Source organism: Galeopterus variegatus, unplaced genomic scaffold, assembly GCF_000696425.1.
Source record: "Galeopterus variegatus unplaced genomic scaffold, G_variegatus-3.0.2 Scaffold659, whole genome shotgun sequence".
NCBI lineage: Eukaryota > Metazoa > Chordata > Mammalia > Dermoptera > Cynocephalidae > Galeopterus > Galeopterus variegatus.
This window is the reverse complement of record NW_007726770.1, coordinates 131,897-159,083: the sequence shown is the minus strand read 5'-3', so window position 1 is coordinate 159,083 and position 27,187 is coordinate 131,897. Positions and strand designations below refer to the sequence as shown.

At 37.3% G+C, this 27,187-nt stretch overlaps 1 pseudogene; it reads right to left on the bottom strand.

Moving 5' to 3' along the window:
• Positions 1–22,594: 22,594 nt before the first annotated feature.
• Positions 22,595–25,372, bottom strand: LOC103589189 (annotated as a pseudogene).
• Positions 25,373–27,187: the final 1,815 nt, after the last annotated feature.

The window sequence follows — 27,187 nt, the reverse complement described above, 5'->3', positions numbered from 1 at the left end:
GGTTATTAGTAACTTCTTTGCTTTTTTCTTGATCAGTGTTCACAGGAGTTTATCCTTGTATTAGTCTTTTCAAAGAACCAGTTATTTGGCTTGTTGGTTTTCTCTATTATATATTTGTTTTCTGTTTTATTAATTTCTTTTCTAATCTTTATTATTTCCTTATTTCTACTTCCATTGGGTTTAATTTTTTCTTTTTTTCTTTGGATATGACTTAGATGGATATACAGATCACTAGCTTTCAGACTGTCTTCTTTTTTAATATATGAATTAAGGATTATAAACTTTCAGTTTGGCTTTTACTGAACTCAATACATTTTAATATGTAGTATTTTCATTATTATCTTGTTAAAAAGATGTTCTAGGGCCGGCCCAGTGGCGCACTGGATAGTGCGCCGCTTGGGAAGCGCGGCGGCGCTCCCGCCCGAGGGTTCGGATCCCACATACAGACCGGTTCCCGCTCACTGGCTGAGCGAGGCGCGGGAGCAACGCCGAGGGTTGCAATCCCGTTGCCGGTCCCCGGTCCGGTACGGGGGCAACACTGAGGGTTGCGATCCGTTGCCGGACATGGAAAAAGACAAAAGACAAAAAAAAAAAAAAAAAAAAAAGATGTTCTAATTTCTATTGAGACCTCTTCTTGGACCCATGTGTTATTTAAAAGTGTATTGTTTTTATTTCCAAACACTGGGGAGTTTCTAGTTATCTTTTTGTAATTGCTCTTTAGCTTAATTCCATTATGGCTAGAGAGCATGCTCTGTATGATTCCAATCCTTGGATATTTGTTGAAACTTGTGTTATGGCCAAGCATATGATCAATTTTGATAAATGTGTAGGTACACTTGAAAAGAATGTGTTTTCTTCAGTTAGAAGAAGTCTATGTAAGTCTAATTAGAGATCATGTTTGTTAATTATGTTGTTCAAATCTTCTAAATCCTGATTTTTTTTGTCTGCATGTTTTATCAGTTACAGAAATGTGTTCAAATCTTTTATTCTGACTGTGAGTTTGTCCATTTCTCCTTTTAGTTCTGTCAATATTCTTTATATTTTGAAACTGTCTTATTAGGAGCTTAGAAATTTAGAATGGTTATATCTTCCTGGTGAATTGATACTTTTATCATTATGAAATGTCCTGCTTTGTAGAAATACGTTAAGGTGTGCTCTGTCTTTTAGCTTTCTTTTTGTAGATGTATGATAGTATAATTTTTCCGTCTTTTTACTTTGAAACTCTGTGTTCTTAAGATGCATCTCTCGTAAGCAGCATATAGTTTTTCTTCAGTCATTCTGACAATCTATTCCTTTTATTTGGATATTTTAGTCCATTTACATTTTAAATAATTACTGAAATATCTGGGTTCAAATCTGTCATCTTACTGCTAGTTTTCTATTTGTTCCAATTTTTCCGTGTTCCCTGTGCTCTCCTTTCTTCCTTTCTTTTGGATTTATTTTTAATTATTTTATACCCCCTTCTGTTAGCTTATTAATCATAAATTATTTAATTATTCTTTTTGTAGTGAGAAAGAAAAGTGGTCCAGAACAATCTGAGTCATGTGCAGTCTGCTAAACTTATTAGGCCCAGAGATGTATAAGCATAGAGTTTCAGTCATGTCTTCCTCACCCTTTTCTAGGATAATTGCTAAATTGCATGTTTTGTCAACTATTTCCAGATGAGTTGCCTTCCCAATGGGATAAACTACCCCAATGTTATCACAAGTTGTATAATATGATCCTCACCCTTTCTTTGTTACAAGGTTCCTGGAATTTATGACACAGAGAGAAATATATAGCCAAGTGGTTACTTATGGTTTTTAGTGAACTAATGCAAATTCTTGGCAAACAACTTTAGAACAGCCCCTTTCAGATTCTCCTTTTTCCTTTAAATATTACTAACTTCTCTTTTGCTCTCTGGAGCACATTTTAAAGGCAATTGGAATTTGTGTTTTCCTGGGCTGTGGTCCTAAACCTTGTTTTTTTGTTTTATATTTTTTGTTATTTTTCTTTCTTTCTTTTTTTTTTTTTGTGACTGGTAAGGGGATTGCAACCCTTGGCTTGGTGTCGCCCACACCGCGCTCAGCCAGTGGGCGCACCAGCCATCCCTATATAGGATCCGAACCCGCGGCGGGAGCGCCACTGCGCTCCCAGTGCTGCACTCTCCCAAGTGCGCCACGGGGTCAGCCCCCTCAGTTTCTTTTAAGGTCATCAGTAGTTACTCCAGAAATAAAAATGCATCCTTAAATCTAATAGAAATTAATATTATACCACTTCCAAGACAATTAAAGACTTTAGGGCGTTCCACTTGGCTCTGTTTGCTTTTTGTGCTAATGTTGTCATATATTTTAATTCTACATAAAATTGAAACCCTACAACATATTGTTATTGTCCATACAGTTAATATTCCTTTACTCTTTCTGTTATTCTTTATTTCTTCCTGCACTTCTATGCTTATCTCTAGGATTATATTCCTCTTCATTTCAGTATCAGTTTACTAGCAACAAACCCTGTCAAATGTTTTTGGTCTAGAATGTTTTTATTTTGCTTTCATTTTTGAAGAATATTTCATGGGTGTAGCACTCTAGATTGGCACTTATTTTCTTTCATTTCTTTAAAGATGACATACCATTGCCTCTGTTTCCATTATTTCTTATGAAAAGTCAGCTGTCAGCCTTGTTCTTGTTCCTTTGATGGTAATGTTTCTTTTTCTGTGGCTACTTTGAAGACTGTACTTTGTCTTTTGTTTTTGGTGTTTGACTATGGTATGTCTAGATATGAGTTTTTAAATTTTTTTAATGCAAATCTCTTGAGCTAGCACTTCTTGTGGCTTGATATATTTTGAATTTGGGGGAACATCTTTGCCATTATCTATTTAAATATTGCTTCTTCCCCCTTTTCTCTTTCTCTCTCTCTTCATTTCTGGAACTCCAATTACATCTAAAATTCGAGTTTTTAACTGCATTAAATGTGTCTCTTATGCTTCTAAAATGTATTTTCTATCTTTTAAAAATTTTTCTTCCCATGCTTTGGTCTATGGGTATATTTAGAAGCAAAATTGGTGATTTTTAGGCAGAGTATGTTTATTATGAACAAATTATGTCACTTTCTTTATTTTTTGCCAGAATAAGCAGATTAGTTCTACCTGCCACACCAGTCACAGTGTCTAGCATAACCAGCATTTATTTCTAGATGAATATGCCTTACCCACAGCCTCTGCTCAGGAAAGTGGAGTTGGGCTATTTTTTGCACAGTGGTGGCCAGTCAGATTAGCTCTCTCTGTGATTTGTAGTAGGATAATGTAAAAGGAATTGGTCAGTCATTAACAAAAGGAGAGCAAAGCAAACTCTGAAACAGAACCAGGTACTACAGGTAGGCACCATGTAGGCAATAAATATGAGATGGAGAGTGGACTTTCTCCAGAACTGCCTTGGTTTCTGGGAGCTATTTAATTCTAGGCAGAGGATGTATGATCTTACAAGAAACCCCATTTCTTTTATTTTCTTTTTTAAAATATTTACTTATTTATTGGCAGCTGGCTGGTATAGGGATCTGAACCCTTGACCTTGTTGTGATTACACTTTGCTCTAACCAACGGAGCTAACCAGCCAGCCATGAAACCCCATTTCTTAAGGTGACCTGAATGAATCTCTCTTCCTTGCAATCAAAAGGCACTAATCTATCAGAAAAAAGTGATTGAATGTGTACCTGAGCTTTAGCAAAGTATTTCATTAAGACATGTAATACCTATGGATAAGACTGAGAAATTTTCACTTAATGTGATTTTAAATCAGCAAATTAGAAACTTACTAATTGAACACACCCAAAGGATAATAAATAATACTAGTTAATGAATTGCTTCAGTCTGGAGGTTTTTTGCTGTTGTTCTTTTTTCTTTTTTTTAATGTAAGTTTCTCCCCTTGAGCTTGTCATTCAATGCTTTTATCACCATCTTTGTTCAAGGCATGCTTATCAAATTCACTGAGGGAAAACATGTTGTTTAACAGGATCTTACAAGCTGGAACAATGGCTAAATCTAACAAGAGAACATTTAAAAAACAATTTTGATTACAAAAATAATATATTCTTATTGCCAAGTATTTAGAAAATTATTGAGAAAATTATCCTCTTTTTGACAGTGTATTTTTTGTAAAAATATAATTATGATCATAATTTAATACTATTTTCTAAATCATTAGATATTATTTCACAGTATTGTTTTAATATACCATAATTTATTTCACCAGTCTCTTCTCAGGGTCATACTACAACACTGTTTTCTAAAATTTTTTTTTTTTGCTTAAAAGCCATAAACATTTTTCTAAATCATTAAATATTATTCTCTCAATTGTATGACTGTACATTATTTATTGGGACAATATGTTAGACGTAGGTAACTAAAATTCTCCTCTCCCCCCTTTTTCTGCCTTAAAAATTACCATTAACATTCTTATGGAAAATTTTTATAGTTATTTCTTTCTGATAAATTTCTAGGAATGTATGAGAATTTTGGCCCATTTCCCTGTAACTTCACCATTGCATATTGTGATTTTTAAAACTCCTGCCAATTGTATTGGTACAAATTAGAATCTTGCTTTTTCTTACTTTTCTTTAAATACTAGTGAAGCTGAACATTTTTCATATGTACAATGACCATTTGCATTTCTTGTTTTGGAGCATCTATATAAATGTCTTTTGTTCATTTTTCAAGTAGGGTGTGTATCTTAATTTTCTTAAGATATGAGCTTAACAGTGTATATATTAAGCACATTAACCATTTTCTGAAATACATATTGTAAATATTTCTTTCAAGTTTGTCATTTGCCTTTTATGTATGAATTCTATTTTTTTGCTACATAGAAGATTTTCACTTTTAAGAAGTTAAGTCTATCACTTTATCATTTTAGCATTTCATGTCAACCTCAGAAAGATATCCTTAAATTATATAACTATTTACTTATATCTTCTATTATATAATATTTAATATAAGTAGACTAAAGACCAGCTCTTAGCTTCAGAACACCAATTAGAAAACCTCTGGATGGGGGAGCTTTGAGGTTGCCAGCATCAGTGTACTTTGGCTGCCAAAAGGCTATTGGGATCTTTGGCTTCATTAATAAAAATTAGAGTCCAGATCCAGGAAGGCTACAGCACTACACTGCTATCAAAGGGATCAAGCTTCACAATATATTTGATTTACATATGCTTGAGATTGTTTGTTTCATTGAATAATATTTGAAAAATTGTTGGGGAGAGAGTCTGTGTAATAAAGATACTTCTTCATCCTCAAGATAAGGCAAACAAATTTTCATAGTGAGACAAGGAATTTAAAAAGTACAGCTTTAACATTTTGTTTTTATTTAGACTCCTAAGTTAGCTTGAGGTTGTCTGATACAAATATCACAGGCATTAAAATTACGCATTTCTCAGAAAACCTCTGTGCTTCTTTTAACCACACCTCCATTTGCAATAGGCAAAACCCAAGCTTAGCTAAAATTTGCTTGAGAGAAAGTAGGACTTGCTGATACAGAATTCAATGTTAGAAGCATTCCTTTTAAAATCAGGAAGACAAGGATAACTACTACTGTTCCTCCCTTTTATTCAGCACTGAACCAGGCAATAAAAGAAAAAGAAATGGGAAGCATAAAGATTCGAAATGAAATAAAATTATCATTATTCAGAATCAGAGTTTCATATGATTTTAACTTAGCCCTCACCTGGGCTATTTCAGTAGGTGTATGTATTACATATTAACAGTGCTGTGTGGAAATAAACTAAATGAGATTTGTAGGGAAATAATGATGGTGGTGATGAGGAGACTTCGAAAACATGGCATATAAGGAAAATATTTGGGAGTATTTCACCTGTGGGAAAAAAGACTCACAAGAGAGAAAAAAAGGCCAAATTAGCTTGTCTTAAACTTTTTAAAGGAAGAATTACTATGTGGAACAGGAATTATCTTCGTCCCCACTCCCAAGGCCCAAGGAAGTATAATCAGGGTCAATTATATTTGAAGGCAAGAAGAGAGAGGAAAGAAGAGAGAGAAAAACTCTGTACAGAAATTTTAAGTGTCAGAGTGATTCAAATGCCTTAAGAGATAGGAAGTTCTTTGTCACTGGAGGTTTTCAACCAAAGGCTGAGTGACCATGTGGTGGGAATGCTGTACGATTCCCTAAGGCTGTAGGAACTAAAGAGCTAATATTTCTTGAATACTCACTATGCACATGTACTCAGTCATGTGCTATCTCATTTAATCATAGCAACCCAGTGAGAGATGTTCTATTTCATCCACATTCAGCAAATGCAACAGAGGTTAGAGAGCCTAAAAGGCTTGACTGGTATCATATAGGTGGTAAGTATGAACACCTGAGTTCAGGCCCATGCAGTCTGTTTCCAGAGCTCTGACTCTTAACCAGTGCACTAAATTGTCTGGAAAGAGTGGCTTGCTTCAATAACCTTCAACATTTCTTCAAACCTTGAGATTGTATAAATGTGTGGGGCAACAAGTCATGCCTAAGGGGGTTTGTATTAAAGATAAATTTTGTTGGGAATAATGTTATGTGGCTCTTGTTTTATTTTCTGATCTTTAAGTTATGAATAAAATCCCATCATTTCTAAATTACCAAATTCTTGGATATTCACATACCTACCAAGGTATAAATAAGTGGTAGACAATGGCTGGGATCCCAGACAGTCATTCTTGGGGCTCTAGCAATAAGACTAAGCCTGTAAATACCAGATGTAACATGTTTTACAAAACCAAATATCAGCAGTTTTGAAGCATCATCATTTGGGTTTTTTTCTTCTAAGCAGAGCCAGCAGCTGATTTTGGGCTACTTTTATATCATCTCTAAACGAAATTGTTTTATTTGGAATTTTTTAATGTAATATTTACTAAGGTATAGGTTATATCACATCTATCACAGAATGTTGTTTAAAATTTGCAGTTAGGAACATTCATATATATATATCTTTCAAATATAAAAACTAGGTCAAATACACCTAGAAGTAATGTGTGTGCAAGAGATAAGTACAGAGATTAGCCATTTGCCATTGTTATTAGGAAGAAAGTCATGCACACTGAGAATTTTAACAAATTGCAAATGCCAGGAAGAAAATAATATGGCTGTGTTTGAAAAGATCATGTTATTTACTTGACAGGGTCTGCCAGGGCAAAGTTACAGCTGTGGCCCTGCTTTGCAGATCATTTAAACAGGCTTTTCTTTATGTCACTGGCACTTTGGTCGCATCCACAGAGCTTTGCCATCAGTAAATAATAATTATTATGTGTGAGAAGATAGCCTACAAGCAGCTCCAGTGTTAACACTACCCCAAGGGAATCAACAGAAACGCACATTAGTTTAAATGTTTTTGTTTAGTTTTTTCAACTTATTAACACCATTAGACTTGTTAGAAGAAAAACAGAAGAAAAAACTATAGATTATAATTTAAAAAATTACAGACAGTGATATATACACATATATGTTTGTGTATGTATATACGTGTATATATTTTAAAAAATCAGACTGCCTTTTTAATGTGTTTTTTCTGACCCTCTTGCTTTTAATCTTTCTATATTCTTTATATTTGAACATTTCTCATATTAGCATTGCTTATATCCTATTATCTTTGTATTTATCTGTCTAGGGAAACATGGGGTGGTAAAAAGAATCTGACAGTCTGGTTTTAAACATCACTACTTTCTGGCGGTGTCACTTGGATTTTCTGAGACTCTTCTTCATTTACAATAATAGCTACTCAACAGTTGTTATTGTACAGATAAAAAGAAATGCTGAACACGAAGAAGTTTTGTAAACTATGAAGCATCACACCAAAATCAGGTCCAAAGATCCATTTCTTCTAGTTTGATCTTTGATGGAGACTCAAAAGATACATAAACCATCTTTCAAGTAACTAACAATGGAAATAAGCATAGAAATAAATCATGGTAGGGCTTAAAGGAAACATTCCATTTAACTCTTTTCCATTTTTCTTTATTTTAGCTTTCGTGATAAATCATGGGAGTTACTGATATTTTATTATAGTGAATATTCCTGCAATTGTTATTATAGTTGTAGTTGTGCTAGTGATAGGAGAAACCTAGAAGCAAATTGTAGGCAGCTAGGAGAAGGGCACAACATATGTAGGTGTGGATGGGATTCAATAAACATTATTTAATTAACACATATAAATGCACCCAACATCCTCATCTTATGCTAATCTTTGGAAATTTAAAGGAGTGAGAAACAGCTTGGCAATTGTTTTGAGACTTCACTTCTCAGAGCCTATATGGCACTTTGGCCCTCCAGGAGCAGGCAGGGCAGCAAAACCCAGATTGAATTTCTGAAGCATTCTACTGCCTTCCCGAAAGTCACGCAAGGCATTAGTAGGGGGATCCTGTGGAAAAATGATCTCTTGACTTTTTTCAGGATATGACTAGAATTTCAAATTGCTCTGTTTTTAACAATTTAGTGGGTTTTTTTCTTTCCTTCTTTTGTACTTAAAGAAAAGGAACACTGATCCTTTAAAAGCTTTTGGGAGAGACACACTTTTTTATTTAACAGTCTGTCACTGAGGTGGAAGACTAGTTCAGATTTGAATGGTACAGTGCTGTTTTGTGCTTTCACAAGTGTCTGTCGGAAATTTTCAAGACTGAAAACTCCAAAGCGAGAGATGCCATTCCCAAGTGGTAGACAGTGATCCCTGCAGAATGCCAGGGAGGCAGACAGTGGGTACCGTATAGGGATGGAGGGGGCAAAGGAGACTGGAGGAAGAATGGCTCCTTTCCTAGTCATGGGGTGGATTGTTCACTCTGTGTTACTCCTCCATGATGACCAAAATGCTTCTTTAACTCAGCAAGAAGCCTGTGTTGTTTAGGGAAAAGAAATGCTTCAAATTCTAACTACACAGACCTGTATGAGCAAAGCATTAGTGCTGTTTGGTTTGTATGTCTTTGTATATATTACACAGGTTTGGATTATAATAATTCCTCCCATTTGTATAAGGTTTTGTAGTTTTTAAATCACTTTATGCTATTAATCCTCACAATAAACACTGATAGGAAGGTACAGATGGCTTCTCAATCACAATGGCTTCACTTTAGACCCCTGCTTTTATGACCTTTATTATTGTAAATATGACCCTCCCAGTATTGGCTAAATCTCACCATGGTAACTGCCTATGACTCATCAAAAGTGACAGGAAATATGAAGCTGCTCTTATGTTGATTGGCTCTAGGAGTAAAGTAGAAAACCTTTGATTTTATGAATGCAGGTGTAGATAAAGCAAATTCATATGCACTTGAATTAGGCAATACTCTTGCAAAGGCACTGTCCATCTGTATTGAAGAAGAGCTGCTCCAGGACATCAAAGGAAGAAGTTTTAATTGCAAGCAAAAGCTGGTTGGAACACCTTTGGAAGATAGTTGGCAAAACATCAGCTGCTCAGGGAAGAAGCCACAAGAACCAATAGAGTATCATCAAATAATTCACCCACAAAGTCTGCTAAAGATGAAGGTGACTATGTGCCATGGGTATTTAGTGGTACAGTTGGGAGCAGAGATGAGAAGAGGATGAGGAATACTGGGAGAGGGAGAAAAGGAAGAGAAGACAGTGATATGAAAAACTTCAACATTCAAAGAAAGTGCAATAGTTTTTAGACACATGGTCCTAGTTTTGATCACAGTTTGAAAGTCTTTAGAGCACTGAAGCATTTACTTACTCCAGGAAGATTTATCAGAAAAATAAAATATCTTTAGTTAAAACTTCTTTGGATTGGTATTTTTAAAAGCCTCAGCCAGTTGATAAGAATCCTCCAAAAGGATTATTTATAACATCGACTTTTTCTTTACAAGCTTAGAAAATCAGTATAAAAACATGTATTTGATTTACAGTTGATTTTGATGATTTTTTAAATTGATTTTTATTGATTGATTATTGATTTTGGCACTATGTAGTAGAAAATGGGTCTCCAGGAACACTATCTTCATTTGTAACCTTCTAGATAATAAATGTTTAACTTATGGAAGCTCAGCTTATGACCAATATCCAGGAATAAATTAGAACATAAAATACGTATCACATTCATCTTAGTTTATAAATGAGGAACAGATCACAAAGCAGTAAAATGACTTGCTGATTTCCCTTAAAAAAGGCAGATGAAGTCACATAAAGCTAGACTGCTAGACTGAAATCTAATGATGTTTTCCTTTCTCTCCTTTACCTGAGAACCACATGTTTTTCACAGATCATCGAGCAAATACCTATGTAACATCTGAAAGACTCTAATCTCAATATCATGGCAGCATCAAGTACTTTAGTTGATGGACATACTGTATTTGTTATCAAGTATTTTCAATTTTTAAATACAATTAAAATCTATTGGATAATGACAATTTAGTGCAAGAGAAGTATGCAGTTATGCTTTGGAATTATCCACCTATATCACCTTCGAAAATAGACAAGTAACCACATTATAGATTCAATGGGAGACAAGTCCCTTCGTCAGACTGAATCTAATCTGTCCACTTGGAATCCATCCTTCCTGCCTTCTTCAGGAGCTCACTACCTTCACTGTGCCTCACTCTCCCCTACCTTCAACCACTTTCTCTGCCTAACCGCTTCTTATGAGCCTAAACAGAACAATCTCAAGTCTCTCTCATCTTCACAAACGCACACACACACATGCACACGCACGCACACACACACGCACACACACATGCACACGCACGCACACACACACGCACACGCACACACACATGCACACACACAGTTGCCTCATTCAGCCAGCTCCCTCATCTTTTTCTTCCCCCTTAAAACCAAACTTCCTACGAGTCCCCATATTCACTTTCTTCATATTCTCTCTTCCCACTAGATGCTCAGCTCACTGTAACCTGGCTTCAGCTGCATCATTCTTTCAGAGTCCTTTTCTCAGCAAATCACAAATGACCTCTATTTGCTGCATCCGACGGTTGCTTCTCTATACTTTTTTGACTTCTCAGTAACACTTGACACTATCAGCCATTCCCTCCCTCTGTCCCTCGCTCCCTCCCTTCCTTCCTTCTTTCTTTTTAATTTTAAGTATCTTTTACTGGCTGAAAAACAATTCCTTTCTTTTCACTAAGAAAACCTAAACAGAAGGATTCACAAGGGATGGTGTAAAGGCTCAACAATACTTAAAGTCATTTCGCTTCCCATGCGTAAAGGAAATGTTAATCATAGTCAGATGCTTCTCCAGAACTTTTCCTGTGGGAGTCACCCACCCCCATCTGAGTCCCTTCATCTTCTAATATACTTCCTGACCCCGTTTCTCTTCCCTGGTCTCCAGAGCTGGTCCTCCAGATATCAGGGAGAGCGTGTCTTCCACTCTAAAGAGAAAGGATGCATTGCTTTTAAGTCCACTTTTTAAAAGGCCTGTGCAGCCAATCCAGACTTTTCCTTTGCATTAAAGTTTTTGGCTGGGCTGGGGCTAACGGGGCCGTAGGTGCCCTTGGAAGAAGTGTGGGCATTAGAGGCTCACTGGAGCAACCTGGGATGAAGGGGGAGGCCATTTGACAGCAGGGAAGGCATTTGAATGGGGGGCCCCTGTGGCCAAACTTAGGGCCAGGAGTTGGAACAGGGGAAGGTTGGGTGTAAGAGGGAAGCTGCTTGGGCGGGGCATGGGCATTGTACTCGGGGTTATGCTCTGCCATGTGTCAGGAAATGGGTGACCCAGGTCTGGGGGACATGGAGACCACCCCCAGTGTCCCTGAGCTGGGGTGGAGCTGTAAGGGATGAAGGACTCTTGTGGCCCCAAAGGTTGGTGTAGGGGGGAGGAGGCCCAGCCACCTCAGCTGAGCTAGTCCGGGGGTCTCTGCCCAAGACACCCCCTTTCCACCCTTGGATGTTGCTGTGGCTGCCAGACAGTCACTGCCAGACAGTCACCACCAGACAGTCCCCTCCTCCCAAGCTCCACTATGGGATCCAGCCTCCCCCCACTGGCAGGGGCCGTGGACAACCAAGGGGCTCCTCAGCTGCAGGATCTGGGAACCGACTCCATTCCCAGCGCCACTCAGGGCAGATCCAAGCCCGGTGGCCACTAGGACAGATCCACTCCCTCTTTCTAGAAACCTCCTCATCACTGGGCTTCCGTGTCTGCAAAGTCTCTGTTCTTCTCCTACTTCTCCGGTCGGTTCTTTCTCCGTATCCTTGTTTCTTCTCCTGCCTAGGCCTGAAATGTTGTTGTTCCTCAAGTTTTCCTCATAGGCCCCTTTGTCCTCTCACTGGATTATTTTGTCTGTTTCTATGTTTTCAGCCCCCATTGAGAAGAAAACACAAAAGCATGCTTCTACCCCAAATCTCTTCTCCTGAAGGTCTGACTTGTTTGTCCTACAGACACTTATTTTACTTTGGATTCCCCCCACTCTTTAAACCTAAAACAAGGGCTTAGATAAATGCAGTTTATGTAGGAAAGTAAATCCAGGAAGCGGGAGTGAGGGAGGAAGAATAGTGGGACAGAGAAGGAGGAAAGGCCAGTAAAGAACACATCGCTGAGCTGGGAACCACTGCAGGCATAGGCTGGTAATCACCATCTATGGATGCCTCTCTGAAGGTCAGGAGGCTGGGGCATTAACCACCAGCTCAGCACCCCTTGATTTAGGATTGTCACCAAGAAATAGTAACTTGAGGCATTCTGTGCTTTTTTTTTTTTGAAAGGTACACGTCTGTATCTTTGCCAGGCTGAAAGAATTTCCTACCTCTGGAGAAAGCTGTGAGACAGGAAAGCAGAGGTGAGATACTATCCAAGGGCAGGGACCTGCTCCCCACAGCTCCACTGAAATCAGAGGTGAGCCAAGGGGGTAGAAAGCAGGGCACAAAAACCACGGCTATACAACACTCCAAAAGTGAGCCGACTCTCCAGTGTCTGGTTCTCTTTTTGTATCCTTATCTCAGGGACTGGCACGGCCACTTAAAACCCTTCAGTGTCTCTCCTTTGCACTTAGTATAAAGCCCTAACCTTTATACTCTGAATATGGCCTCCTGACCTGATCACCACACTATCCTCACCTTTTGACATTCCCCACCCATTGTCTCCCTTCCAGACTTGCTGGTCTTTCAGTCCTGGGGGTGCACTGTGCTGCTTTTATACCTAGGTTTTTACACTCATCCTGGAACACTTTCTCTCTCCATCCCCTTCTCCCTCATCAATTCCTGCTCATCACTTGGTTTCAGATTAGCTATCACTTTCTGATGATCCTTCACATCTGGATTAGGTGACCCTCCTGTCTGTTCTTATATCATCTTAGGCTTTTCTTATCAGAGCACTTATATAGTATAACAGCCTGTTTACTTGTCTGGTTCCCTCTCTAGACCATGAACCCTGTGAGGTAAAGATCTATTTGCTACTTGTTCACCATTTTATGCCCAATGCTTACCACAGAGTCCCTGACATAGTTGGCCCTTGGTAAATATTGTTAAATAATTGAGTCAATATCTAAAGTGTTAACAGAGCATCCATTCTAACCATGAGGTAGAGTGTTACAATACTTCCCAGAAAAATTAAGAATTCAACTGTTTCTTAAAGGATTGAAGAGATTTTTCTAGGGCAAGAAAGGGTTTTCAGACAAAAGAAGAATGTGTAAGGGCCTTGAAGCAAGAGGGGCATGGCCCGCTCAGGAAGCAGGGTCTACTTTAGGTGGCTAGAGCATGTGGTACCCAGCACAGCATGGCACACGTGAGGCTGGTCTCTCACATCGTGGCCAGATTGCAAAGGGCCTTGAATGATTTTGGATTTTATGGTGTAGACAAATGTGGAACCATTGAGGACGTTTTATCAGGAGAGTACCATAGTCATTTAGGTTTTAGAATAACTCAAGACAACAGGGTAACTTTAGGTCACAGAAAAACAGAAGTAAGGAATCCAGTTAGGTCACTCTTATAGTAGATAACAACATCTGGAAAATAGTGGCAGTTGTAGTAAAGAAGAGAACTAGATCTGAGACCTTTTAAAGGTAGAGTAGACAGGAGCTCAGTGACCAATTGTATACAAAAGGTGAAAAGTGAAGTAGTGTATACTGTCTTTGAAGTGGGTGCTTGGGAGGATGGTGATGTCGCTAATTGAGCTGGTGAATATAGTTCAGTTTTAGATAAAATGAGTTTGAAGTGCCTGGGAGACATCTAATGGAAGATGTTGAAAAGAAACTGAAAAATTGAATCTGAAGATCAAGATTGGAGGGTGTGGTAAGATGAATAATACCCCCCAAATATAACCAGATTCTAATCCCTGAAACTCAAGAATCCTACTTTATATGGAAAAAGGAACTTTGCAGGTGTGATTAGGTTAGGGATCTTGAGACAGGGACATTATCCTGGAGTGTCTGGGTGGAATCTAAATGTAATCACAAGTGTCTTTATAAAAGGGAGGCAGACAGAGTCTCAACTACAGAAGAACAAGTAGTAGATATAACAATGGAGGCAAGAGGATTGAGTGATGTGAGGACAGGATCACAATCCAAGGAATGCAGGAAGTCTCCAGAAGCTGAAAGAGGCAAGCAAGAGATTCTCCCTTACAGCCTGCAGGAGAAACCAGCCCTGCTGATATCTCGGCTTTAGCTCAGCAGAACTGATTTCAGACCTCTGGCCTTCAGAACTAAAAGAAAATAAAGTGCATTGTTTTAAGCCACTAAATTTGTGGTAAAGTTGTTTCGGCAGCCATAAGAAATTAACAGAGGTATAGCTCAGGGAATAATTGGTAAGGAGCACCAAAGTAGTTGGAATGAATAAAATTATCTTGGGAGAGAGGGCATGTAGAATAAGGAAAGAGGAAGACCCAGGAAGGAACCCTCGAGATCAACTTTGAACCTTCAGGCAGAGACGGGGGACTTCTGCTTCTGGCAATATGACAAACCAGATATTCTGAAAGATCCTCTCACTGAAAACAACTACAAAGCAATGCCAAAGTATCTTTTAATCTTTTGAAATGCATTTTTATGCTGGCAGCTGTAAGGAATACTTAGAGGTCAACTGTTAAATGCAAGTGGGAACCCAGGAGATAAGCAGAGACTTACAGAGGCTACTGCCTTGAGTGCATTTGCCACTAGTGAAGACAGTCATCAGGGTGCACAAAGTGGGGATATAATTGTAGAACCTTCCACCTCAGCTTAAAGATGGATCCACAGAAGGCTACACCCTCTGTGTAAGGATGAGCTATAATAAACCTATCGCCTTTCCCTTACCCCCAGAGAATTGCAAGGAAAATTGCCTGCCTTGAAACTTGATTCTAAATGGAAGGAGAAAAAAAAAAAAATCTATCCCGAGAATTCATAATGTAGCCAGCTCTCAGTCTTGCAGCCCCAATTCACACTATATTGGGAGTCCAAAAAACTCAAGTCAAGAATTAAGTTTAAAGTAAACCTTAATTTGTAGTTTCCAGGCAACTGGCAGAAACAAATGCAAATCTATTCTGGAGGCACCCATCTTCAGCATAAGCCTCAGAGACTTCCCATCAATAAATCTTAAAGAAATACAAGCTCATGGTCAAAATGACAAAATACAAAAGGAAATAATGTACCATGAGCAAGGTCCAGCGTAAACAACAAACAGAATCAGACTGCAAAGCCTTAGCTATTAGAATTACTAGGTGCAGAATATAAAATAAGCATTTTAAATATATTTAAAGAAATAAGAGAAAGGATTGAAAATATACATAAAAGAGAACCAGAAGATTTGAAGAAGACTCAAAAGAGCTACGAGAAGTTTAAGATAAAATACTTGAAATTAAAAACACAATGGATGGGTTTAACAGCAGAATAACCACAACTAGAAAATAGATTAGGAAGAATAGATCCAAGAAATTTCCCAGAATGTAGCCCAAAGAGATGGAAAATATGAAAGAGAGGCTATAAAACCTGGAGATATTGTGAGAAACATAACAATTATCTAATCAGAGTTCCGACAGATAGGAGAGAAAGGAAGGGGTAAAAGCAATAATTGAAGAGATAATGGCTGAGAATTTTCCAGAAATGACAAACCACAGATTTTAAAAGCCCAACAGTCTTAATAAGGATAAATAAAAGGAAATTCACACTTAGACACATTACAGTAGAACTACAGAATACCATAAACAAAGGGAAAAAAATTGAAAAGCAGCAAGAAAAAGAGAAGATTACTTCCAATAGGATGACAATTAGACTTAACAACTATGGAAGCCAGAAAAAGTTTAAAATCTTTAATATATCAAAAGAAAATTACTGTCAACCTAAATTTGTATATTATCTTTCTAGAGCAATGGCAAAATCAGACATCTTCCAAAAAAAAAACAAACAAAAACTGAGAGTTTCCACCCAATGGACCCTCACTAAAGGTGATTCTGAAGTCTACTCTTTATGCGGGACGAAAGAGAACACAGAAGGTCAGAGATGAATAAAGGAATGGGGAGCAAAGAGAGTGCTATTTATGTGGTTAATTGTAAATAAACATTGGCTACAAAGAGCAATAATAATCTCTTAAGGGGTTAGAAAAACTAGAAATGAAATACAACATGTCAATAGCATGTACGTTGGGAGAGGATGATCAGAGTTAAAGTGTTTATTATTTGGAAAGATAGTAAAGATATTAAGCATCCAAATTAAAATTTCTAGCATAACTTCTTATCTTAAAAGGAAAAAAGTGGAGAGAGAAAAATAATCAATACAAAAGTACATGAGGATGGAAGGAAAAATAAATTGTAGAGGTTCAAGACATATGAAAAGCACAGAATAAGATAGGACCAAATTCAAATATATCAGGATTTAAAATGAGTAAACATAGATTAAATGCTCAACTTATAAGGCAAAAATTTTCAGGGAGTATATATTCCATTTTAAAGAATTTGGGTATATTCTCTTTACTTAAGTCATATTTAAAATATAGTGATTCAGAAAAATTGAGAATAAGACCATGAAAAAAAATTATATACCATACAGACACTAACCAAAAGAAAGTTGGTGTTGCAATATTAGTATTAGACAAAATAGTCCTCAAGGGAAAAAGCTTTACAGGAGATAAAGAGAATCATTTCAGAAAGAAAAAAGGTTCAGTTCTCCAGGAAGATGTAAAAGCTCTCCAGACCTAGATGAAGCTGACAAAATTCGTAAGGAGATAGAAGATTAGAACCAGAGCAATTAACTGCTGGCTCTAACTGAATAAGTGTATAGAACACTGCACCCAACAACTACAGAATACACATTCTTTTCAACCAACATGGAGTATTTTTGAACACTGACCACATGCTGGGTTATAAAGTGAATCTTAGCAATTTAAAAAAGATTGAAATCAGAAAGATCACAGTTTCTGACCACAATGCAATTGAGTTAGAAGTCAAAAATAGGATAACTAGAAAAGTTCATATGTGAGAAATTAAGATTCCTCTTCTAAATAACTTGTGGGCCAAAGAAGAAATTATAATATAAATTAGGAAATACAATGTGTGACAACAAAATATATTCAATGCAGATAAAGTAAGATCTAATGAGAAATTACAGCCTTAAATGTTTTTATTAGAAAAGACAAAAGGCTAATAATTAATAAGCTTAGAAATTGGAAAAATAATAATGAAATAAAAATTAATTAAAAAGTAGGAATAATGAAGATAGCATAAATAAATGAAACAGAAAACGAAAATACAACAGAAAGGATTAACAAGGCCAACAATTCTTTTCTGAAGAAACCTTTTATAGATAAATATTAGAACAAAAGAGAGGTCATAACTACAGTTGATACAGACATTAAATGGTTAATAAGGAAGATTATGAGCAATTTTAGGGCTATGAATTAGAAAATTTAGAAAAATGGATTAGTTTCTAGAAAAACAAAACTCACCAAAACTTCCTCAAGAAGAAATAGAATAGTTCAAAACACATTAAAGAAAATGAACCAGCTTAAAATTGTAACACAAAGTAAATACCAAGACCAGATAGTTTTTGGTTGTTGTTTTCCTTTTAGGAATTTTTTGTTGTAAACATTTTCAATCATGCACAAAAGTAGGGAACTCCTGTGTACCCACCATTCAGCTTCGATGATTGCTAGCATTTGCCTTTCCTTTCCATTCAACTTTCTCCCCCCACTTTTATTTATTTTTATTTATTTATTTTAACTTAATTTTATTTTATTTTATTTTACTTCTCATAATATATTGTACTTGATTTTCGTGCCCCTTTACCTGTTCTTCTCCACCTCCTCCACCTCCCCCCACTTTAAAAAAACTATACACTTTGAAATAATTTTAGACTTACAGAAAAGTTCCAAAAATAGTACCAAAAGTTCACATATCCCTTTAATCCAGCTTCTTCTATTGTTAACATTTTATATAACTAGAGTACAGGTAATCAAAACTAAGACATCAACGTTAGCCACAAGAGGATTAACTAATCTTCAGGCTATATTCGAATTTCCCCAGTTTTCCCATTTACAGTAATGTCCTTTTTCTCCTGCAGGATCCAGCCAAGAGTCTTCATGTCTCCTTAGTCTCTTCCAATCCATGACAGTTCTTTAAAACCAGGTAGTTTTACAGGTTAGTTAAAACAAATATTCAGGGGACAAATAATTCTAATCCTTCACAAACTATTCCAAAGTTAAAAAAGAAGGCACACTCCGTAGCTCATTTTATGAAGTTAGCATAACTTTGATACTTGAGGCGTATATCACTTTTGAAGATGGATGTAGAAAATCTAAACAAAATTTCAGCAAAACAAATGCTGTAAGTTTATGGAAAAGTTAATAAATCATGACCAGGGTGTGTTTATTCTAGGAATGCAAAGTTAGTTTAATATTAGAAAACCAGTTAACAAAGTAAATTAATATATTAAAAGAGAAAAATTATATAATCTTCTCAAAAGGTACAAAAAATAACATTCAGCATCCATTCTTTTTTTTTTTTTTTTTTTTTCCGTGTCCGGCAACCGTACCGGACGAGGACCGGCAACGGGATCGCAACCCTCGGTGTTGCCCCCACGCCTCGCTCAGCCAGTGAGCGGGAACCGGTCTGTATGTGGGATCCGAACCCTCGGCGGGAGCGCCTCCGCGCTTCTCAAGCGGCGCACTAGCGCAGTGCGCCACCGGGCCGGCCAGCATCCATTCTTGATAGCAATTCCTAAACTGAGAATAGAAGACAGTCACACCACCTCTTCAACAGGATCTGGACCATGTGTCAGACCGTCTCCTGGAAGTGACCTGGCCTATCTCCTCAAGGGATTTAGTGACTGTTGCTCTGCAATGCCAGTCAGGCTTTTCGATCGGTTATGTCATGCTCTCCCAGGAAAACCTTGTGCCTTTCCCAACAAGAGACTGATTTTTTTGCGCGAATGGGACCAATCTTCTAGCTCTGCCCCTGGGTCACTCGCTTATCCTTCCTTCTGGTGGGGGTGTTTGGAAGGTGGGGGGTGGGTGCGGTCAAGATGGAAAGAAATCACGTTCTAAAAATGCAGTGATTACAAAGTAATGAATAAGGGGAGACAAGATCAGAAGATGTATGTTTTTGCTAAAAAATTCCTATCAGTAAATTTAACATGGCCAGAAGACAAATTATGAGTACAATTCACATTTACCTGCATACTCTGGGTAAGACTCCCATTTATGGTTGTCATCAATAAAGCCCAGAACACCTTTGAGAGAGTGCTTGGCAGCTAGTTTTCACAGGTAGCATGATAGATCATGAATGTTTGTGAATTAGTCATGGATGAATGAAGCAGGAGAAAATTGGGAGAGGTTTTGGGTGAAAGATGTGACTGTAATTTGTAAGTCAGTTTGTCAAAGCATGTCATATTGGTTATGCACAGTATTATGACCTGAATTATGTCACCCCCAAATTTTAATGTGTGATAGGCTTTGCCCCTGTGGTGACAGTGTTAAGAGGGTAGGAAATCCTATTATGGTAATTGGAAGGTAGGGCCTTGGAGAGGTGATTAGATTGTAGAACCTTTCCATAGTGAATGGATTAATAATCATAGTGAATGGATTAATAATGGTGGTCAGGGGTGTGGTTCTGAGGGCTTTAAAAGAAGAGTACATGAGAGGTTAGTCTCTCTTTGCTCCACCATTTTCTGCCATATGTGACCCCTGGGTCACTGTCACCCCCACCAAGACCCTCACTAAATGTCCCTGGACTTTGGACTTCCCAGCCTCCAAAACTGTAAGCAATAAATTTCATTTTCTTACAATATACCCAGTTCCTGGTATTTTGTTATAAGCAACAAAAACAGACTAATATAGACAGTATAAAATCTGAATTCATTTAGAAAATCCTGCCCCCTTCAACCCAAAGCATCTAACACCATCTCATAATATTGACCCAAGTTGTTATATTCCAAATTGTAAGAATCACATAATCCATTTTAAAAGCAAATTTTCTGTGAGAAACAAAGAGTTTATTAAATTTAGGGTAATGAAGAACTCTAAGGGTATCCTGTTCCATATATCTCCATTATTTAGGAACTATATACATTTTCTTTTTTTTTAACTTTTTTTGTCTTAACATTATGCAATGTAAACATTTTTTGTGGCCTTTTACAAATTTCTCCCTAACCCCCCCCCCCCTTTTCCCACCTCTGGTGGCTTCAGTTCCATTCTCTTTTTTGAAAGTTCAAGGAATTATTGTGATGTATCTATCTATCTTTCTTTTCAGACCCCAATTATGGGTGAGGACATGTGGTATTTCTGCACCTGGCTTACTTTGCTTAAACTAATTTTCTCTAAGTTCATCCATGTTGCTGCAAATGGCAGAATTTCGTTCCTTTTTATGGCAGAATAACATTCCATTGTGTATATATACCACATTTTCCTTATCCAGTCATCCATCAATGGACATTTAGATTGATTCCAACTCTTAGCTATTATTGTACATAGAGCTGTGATGAACATGGCAGTACAGGTATCCCTTTGACATGATGATTTCCATTCCTTTGGGTATACACCCAGCAGCAGGATCATATGGCAGTTCTATCTGTAGTTGTTTGAGGAACCTCCATACTGTTTTCCATAATGGCAGCACTAGCTTAGAGTCCCACCAATAGTATAAGAGGATTCTCCTTTCTCCACATAGAAACCATATACATTTTCATTTACTTTAATGGGTTCCTTTTTAAATTTTGTCTTAATTTAAAGTGAGACCATAAAGACAAAAAAAATTGGTGTCTACATAGTATTGCTTCCTTTATTTAGCTTTTTCACTTTTATTGTTGATGGTTAAATATTCTGCTTATACTCATTAATTATTCTAATGTTTTTCCTATACTAGTTTGTCTCTTTGGTAGATAACCAACACCACTCATCTTTTTTTTTAAAAAAAATGCAAAGCAAAAAGGCTTAAAATGGATTCTTTCATCATTTACACCTTGTTACTAGTTCCGGATTGTTTTTAAGCTTTGCCAAGGTTGTTTCTACTACAACGTTATGGTTCAATGTGATGGTGAAGCGTTGTTTAATAAGTCTACCCAATAATTATTTAACTGGGAAATGTACCACTGCTGGACTTTTATTATTATTATTATTATTATTGGAATTTATAAATTAAGTGCTTACACTCTGAGTATTTATCTGTTAACTTGTAGATTTTTGCCTAGTAGAGATGCAAACAGTTTTGTCCAGTAGAAGAGGTGATCCCAATGTTTTATTGCTCTAACACCAACTAAATCTGTCACTAACTTAAAAAAAAATTAAAAGCTCATTTTGATTTCTCTCTTGATGGCTAATATAAATTTCCATTCCTTAAGTCTTTTGGAACCAGCTTAACCAAATTATTGGTTCCTGCATTATTTAATGGATTAAATAAAATCTTCGACCAGTGTCCATTTTATTAGTTTCATTTTATTTATTTTTATTTTTTATTTTTCATTTTAACTTCTCAATATACATTGTAGTTGATTTTCATAACACTTTACCTGTTCCTCTTTCCACCTCCCTCTCTTCCCTCCCCTGCCACATCATATCTGTTCTCTTGTCTTAACAAGTTCAAGGAATGGTTGTGATTATTGTGTCTTCTTCCCCGCCTCCTTTATTTGTTTGTGTTTATTTATTTATTTATTTATTTTTAGCTCCCACAAATAAGTGAGAACATGTGGTATTTCTCTTTCTGTGTCTGACTTGTTTCACTAATATAATTTTCTCTAAGTCCATCCATGTTGTTGCAAATGGTAGTATTTCATTCTTTTTTATAGCAGAGTAGAATTCCATTGTGTAGATATACCACAGTTTTCTTATTCACTCATCTGTTGATGGGCATTTGGGCTGATTCCAACTCTTGGCTATTGTAAATAATGCTGCAATAAACATTGGAGTACAGGTATCCCTTCAGCATGATGATTTCCATTCCTCTGGGTATATTCCCAGCAGTGGGATAGCTGGGTCATATGGCAGATCTATCTGTAATTGTTTGAGGAATCTCCATACCATTTTCCATAAAGGCTGCACCATTTCACAGTCCCACCAACAATGTATGAGTTCCCTTTTCTCCACAATCTCTCCATCGCTTATTGTTCTCAGTCTTTTGGATATTAGCCATCCTGACTGGAGTGAGATGGTATCTCAAAGTAGTTTTGAATTGCATTTCCCAGATGCTGAGTGATGTTGAGCATTTTTTCATATGTCTGTTGGCCATTCATATACCTTCCTTTGAGAAATGCCTATCCAGCTCCTTTGCCCATTTTTAAATTGGGTTATTTGTTTTTCTGCTGTAAAGTTGTTTGAGTTCCTTGTATATTCTGGATATTAAATAATTAATCATTTCTTTGTGGTGAGAACATTTAAAATCCACTCTTTCCACTATTTTGAAATACATCTATTGCATGTTGTGCAATATATCCTTTCAGCTAACTGAAGATCTGTGCCCTTTGACCAACGTCTCCCCTTTCCCCATCGACCACCCCCCAGCCTCAAGTAACCACCGTTCTACTATCTACTTCTATGAGTTTTAACTTTTTTTTTTTTTTTTTGGTGGCTAGCTGTGAGAGGATCCAAACCCCTGACCTTGGTGTTACAAGGCAGTGCTCTAACCAACTGAGCTAACCAACCAGCACTGAGTTTAACTTTTTTATATTCCACATATAACTGAGATCACATGCTATTTGTCTTTCTGTGCCTGGCTTATTTCACTTAGCATAATGTCCTCCAGGTTTATGCATGTTGTCACAAATGACAGAATTTCCTGCTTATTCAAGTCTGCATAGTATTCTGTTGAAAACATTTCTATTCATCTGTTGCATTGTTGCTTTTTTTTAAAGATGTTTTAGGACTTTAATGTCCTTCACATATTCACATAAATTGCTGACAATAGATAAATAATAGGGGAAATGACTCTTAAGCAAAGATCATCCACAACCCACAGAATTACGTTGGTCAAACTCTATGAAGAAATCAGTCAAGTGAAAAAGAATAAGGAGTTTAACTGTGATTTAGTTTAGTAGCATAATTAAAAAACAAAGAACAAATCAACCAATCAAACTTCTCTTCTATCTGTTGAAAGGAGAGTAAAAATGGATCATGGAACTTTTAGATCTTTTGTGGGAAGCAGCTTAAAAAGGGAGAGGGGCCTTAACATGGGGCGCAAAACTGTTGCTAATGTAATGCTATAATGAACAAGGTCAAGGATTCTCACAAATTTAAAATTCTCTAGATATATCACTGAGAACTGTATTTTTAGAAATATAAATGCATAGAGATATAAACTATATGGCATTAAATATAGACCTTGATATGTAAACACACAGTATGTCACTTTTATCTCTTTAAGAGAACAACAGTATAAAGAAAGACCTACAGTTTGCTCTTTTGCCTGGAACTCCTAAATGCACATCAAATGGTCAATGTTGACCTGAATAACCAGCTGCGGAACCCCCAGGAGACCACTGCCGTCTAGAATCTAGGGTCTACATTCAGCACCTAAAGGGTCCCACCCACTCTCCATGCTGTGTGTTCCTGTGTCTCTAGAAATAATTAACTGCAACTTGCATAATTAACTCCACAGGCAAGTTGGAATACTGAGATCTAGCTAGAAAAAGTAGTACCAAAGACAAACTAAGCTGAAATTCGAAAGAAAAGCAACGAGAAGATTTTAAAAATGTTTCCTGTTCAAGTCAGAATTAAGGTGGCTGTTAAGTCCCACCAGCTTTGCAGAGTTGTGGATGTTCTGCTGTTCTTTGAAAAAAGAATCTAAAAGAAGCACGTTCATTCAAGAAAAATACCACATTTATTAAGTTTTTGTAGACATTCCCAAGTTCCAAGTTACTTTAAATTTTGTACTCTGTTCAAGGGCAGAGTATATATTGGTTAGGATGTGTTCATAGCTGATGTGTCTGCATTTATTCTTCCATAAGACAGCCAACTTTTGAATATCTTCGATTATGACAGCATTATATAGAGAGGTCCAGATGTCTACCACACACCTGGGCCCTTCCAAGGAGATCACATAGACTTCAAGAGTTTTATTGAGAAATCTTTTTTTCTAAAGTGTGGTCGTCTTAAGCGTCGCCAATGCAGCATGAAATATTTGTCTTACTTCTATTCTGAGGCTCCACTGGACATACACAGAATCTTTGAGAATTATCAATAATACAAAAAATCATTTTTTGAGATTTGATGGAGCTAAGCTTCTCCATGGCTGTTGCACTGCCATAGTTCCTGATACACTCAGGATCAAGTCCATGACACAGATGTTAAAACACGAAGTCATGTTGTGCAGGAGTTATTTCCAGCCTGCACTTTGTAATCAAGGACCGAGGGCCACTCTCTGTGGGCAAACCCCAGCAGGTCGTCTCAGATGACCACCACTGTGATCCCAGCAGAGCCAGCACACCTGTGGGGTCCAGCAAAAGTCCCACCAAACTTGGAAATATCCACTGGCTTGGATAGAAATTCTGAGGACATATAGCAAACCAGCACTTCTCCCTGGACATCAGGTATAAAATCAAAGGCCACTCTATGGACAGTCTCATTTGAGCAGCAGGCATTGAGCTGAGGCTCCAGATACCTGGGTCTGGAATTTTCGTATAACTCCCAAGTTTAGGGTGGACAATATTCACAGTACCAAACTTGTTGGCTTCTTATGCAGCTTTAACTGACCAAGCTCTTGTCACCACATAGTTGGCACACCTTCCCATTTTCAGGCCAATCAGGTTTAAGGGAACAACAACAAACTGGCCAGACCCCCTTCCTTGCATAAAAATCACCTTGTAGTTGTCTGGAATGGCTAACAGTTCCCACACAAGATTCTCTGTGTTGTTGATAATCTTAGTAAAATCTGATGACCCATGGCTCATTTTAAGAACATCAATGCCAACTCCTTTGTAGTCTAATTCTTTTTGTATCTTTAATAACACCAAGAGCAACAGCTTGGTGGGCCCAGGCCCAAAGTTGACCACCTGCCTTGAGGCATCCATGGAACGCTGGCAGTGGCCAGTCAGCCGGGGAAACTGAGCATTCGTGTGGGCAGCGTGCGTTTCCTGGCTGCAGCGGTGTGAGTCCACCAACTAGTGTTCATTCTATAAAAACTCACGTTATTATCTTTTTGAGAATTATACTTTGAACGCTAATAAGTTATTTCTAACTTGCTTATCTGATCATGTTATTTTTCTGCTTAAATCCCTTACTGGTTCCCTGTAACCTTAAGACCTGAGAGTCACACTCCTTAGCTTGACACTTTTCTGTCCTTCATGGCCTTGGTCCTGCCTACTTTGCTAGCCAAATTTCTTGCCACCCCCTCAAAAACACTTTAGATTCCAACTATATGACACTATTAAGTAAGCAATGCTTTTTTCTGTGTACATGCTGCTTTCTTCATTTCTTCTCCCCATTCCATCTTTTTTTCTCCTTCTCCTTCCTTTCTATCTTACTTTTCCCTTAAGACTCAGCCCAGGTGTCACCTCCTCTAGAAGCCTGCCCTGAGAACCTGAGAACCCTTGCTGGGTTAAGGTGTTCCTGTCCTGAGCCACCTTGTGCTTGCTGCTATCACAACACATATCATACTCTGCAATTCTTCATTGATGTGCTTGTTTCTGAGACTAAAAGCTACATTGTATGTAAGCTCTTGAGCTGAGAACTGAATTGATCATTTCTTTCTTTTTTAAAAAACTTGTTATTTTTTCATTGTAATATAATTGATTATACATGAATTGACCATTTCTTAAGTATTTATAGTCTGATTGTACTAACTATTAAGAAAATGATCTTTTTGCCTCATGTGCCTCTGCATAAAATCCATTTTTATAGCAAAACTATGTTGAGTTTATTGGCTGTCAACAATGTATTAAGCATAAGCAAAGTTAGATGTCGCCAATTCCCAAAGGCCCTAGCTCCTAAATTTAACCATTATTACATTATTTAGTTATTTTTTTCTTTTATTCCTTCTTTATGTTACAATCATTGAAAGAAAATAAATTTTTAATCATCCTGTTGTCTATAGAGTTGTTCCACATTTCCCTGTCAGATAAACATTGGTATACTCAGAATTTTATTCATACTGCAAGCTTTGCCTACAGCCAAAATAAACAGTATTTATAAACATGAAAGTGTTTCCATTTTTCCCAAGAAGTCTCTAGGAAATTATCACTTGCTAGATTTAAGGCCAAGTCTTCCACTGGTCTATTAAATGTCCACGGCGCTCTGATAACAGCATGTGCTGCAGCCTCGGCCAGTGTATTGTGTGGGCCCTTGACTACTTTTCCTCTCAACCACTTCAAATTGTGACTCATCCACCCAAGAAACATTTCATTGTTGGTTTCCTATTGTCAAATGTCTTGTGCTTTTCTAAATGCTGTTCTGTCTGGAGCAAGTTGGTTCTCTTTGGCAGAAAACACCATTCATGAGAAAAATGTTCTAATGAAAAGAATCCTAGACTTCAGTGCTGACTGTCAGCAGCATAAGGAAAAGCACAACTGTACGAGGATGAGAACTTTGTACGTGTGATTGACTTCAGGCTCCAGCTGAAGCAAAGACAGCGTCAGGGTGAATCCTCTTCTGCTTTCCCTCGCTCTCGGTCACCACCCCAGATGTCAAAGCTCGTGGTAAAATGTGTTCCATCTGTGCCATGAAGTGCTTCGAGACTCTAAATCTTTAAAACAGAGTGTTTTATTCTCTCATTCCATGTTAGAAAAACATCATCAGGAAAACTAAGACAGAGTGACTTGATGATTTCATATTAGACTCCTTGTTTCTTTAGATAAGCACCTCCTCCTATTAGTGGACTCAGAAAATTTCAAAAACAG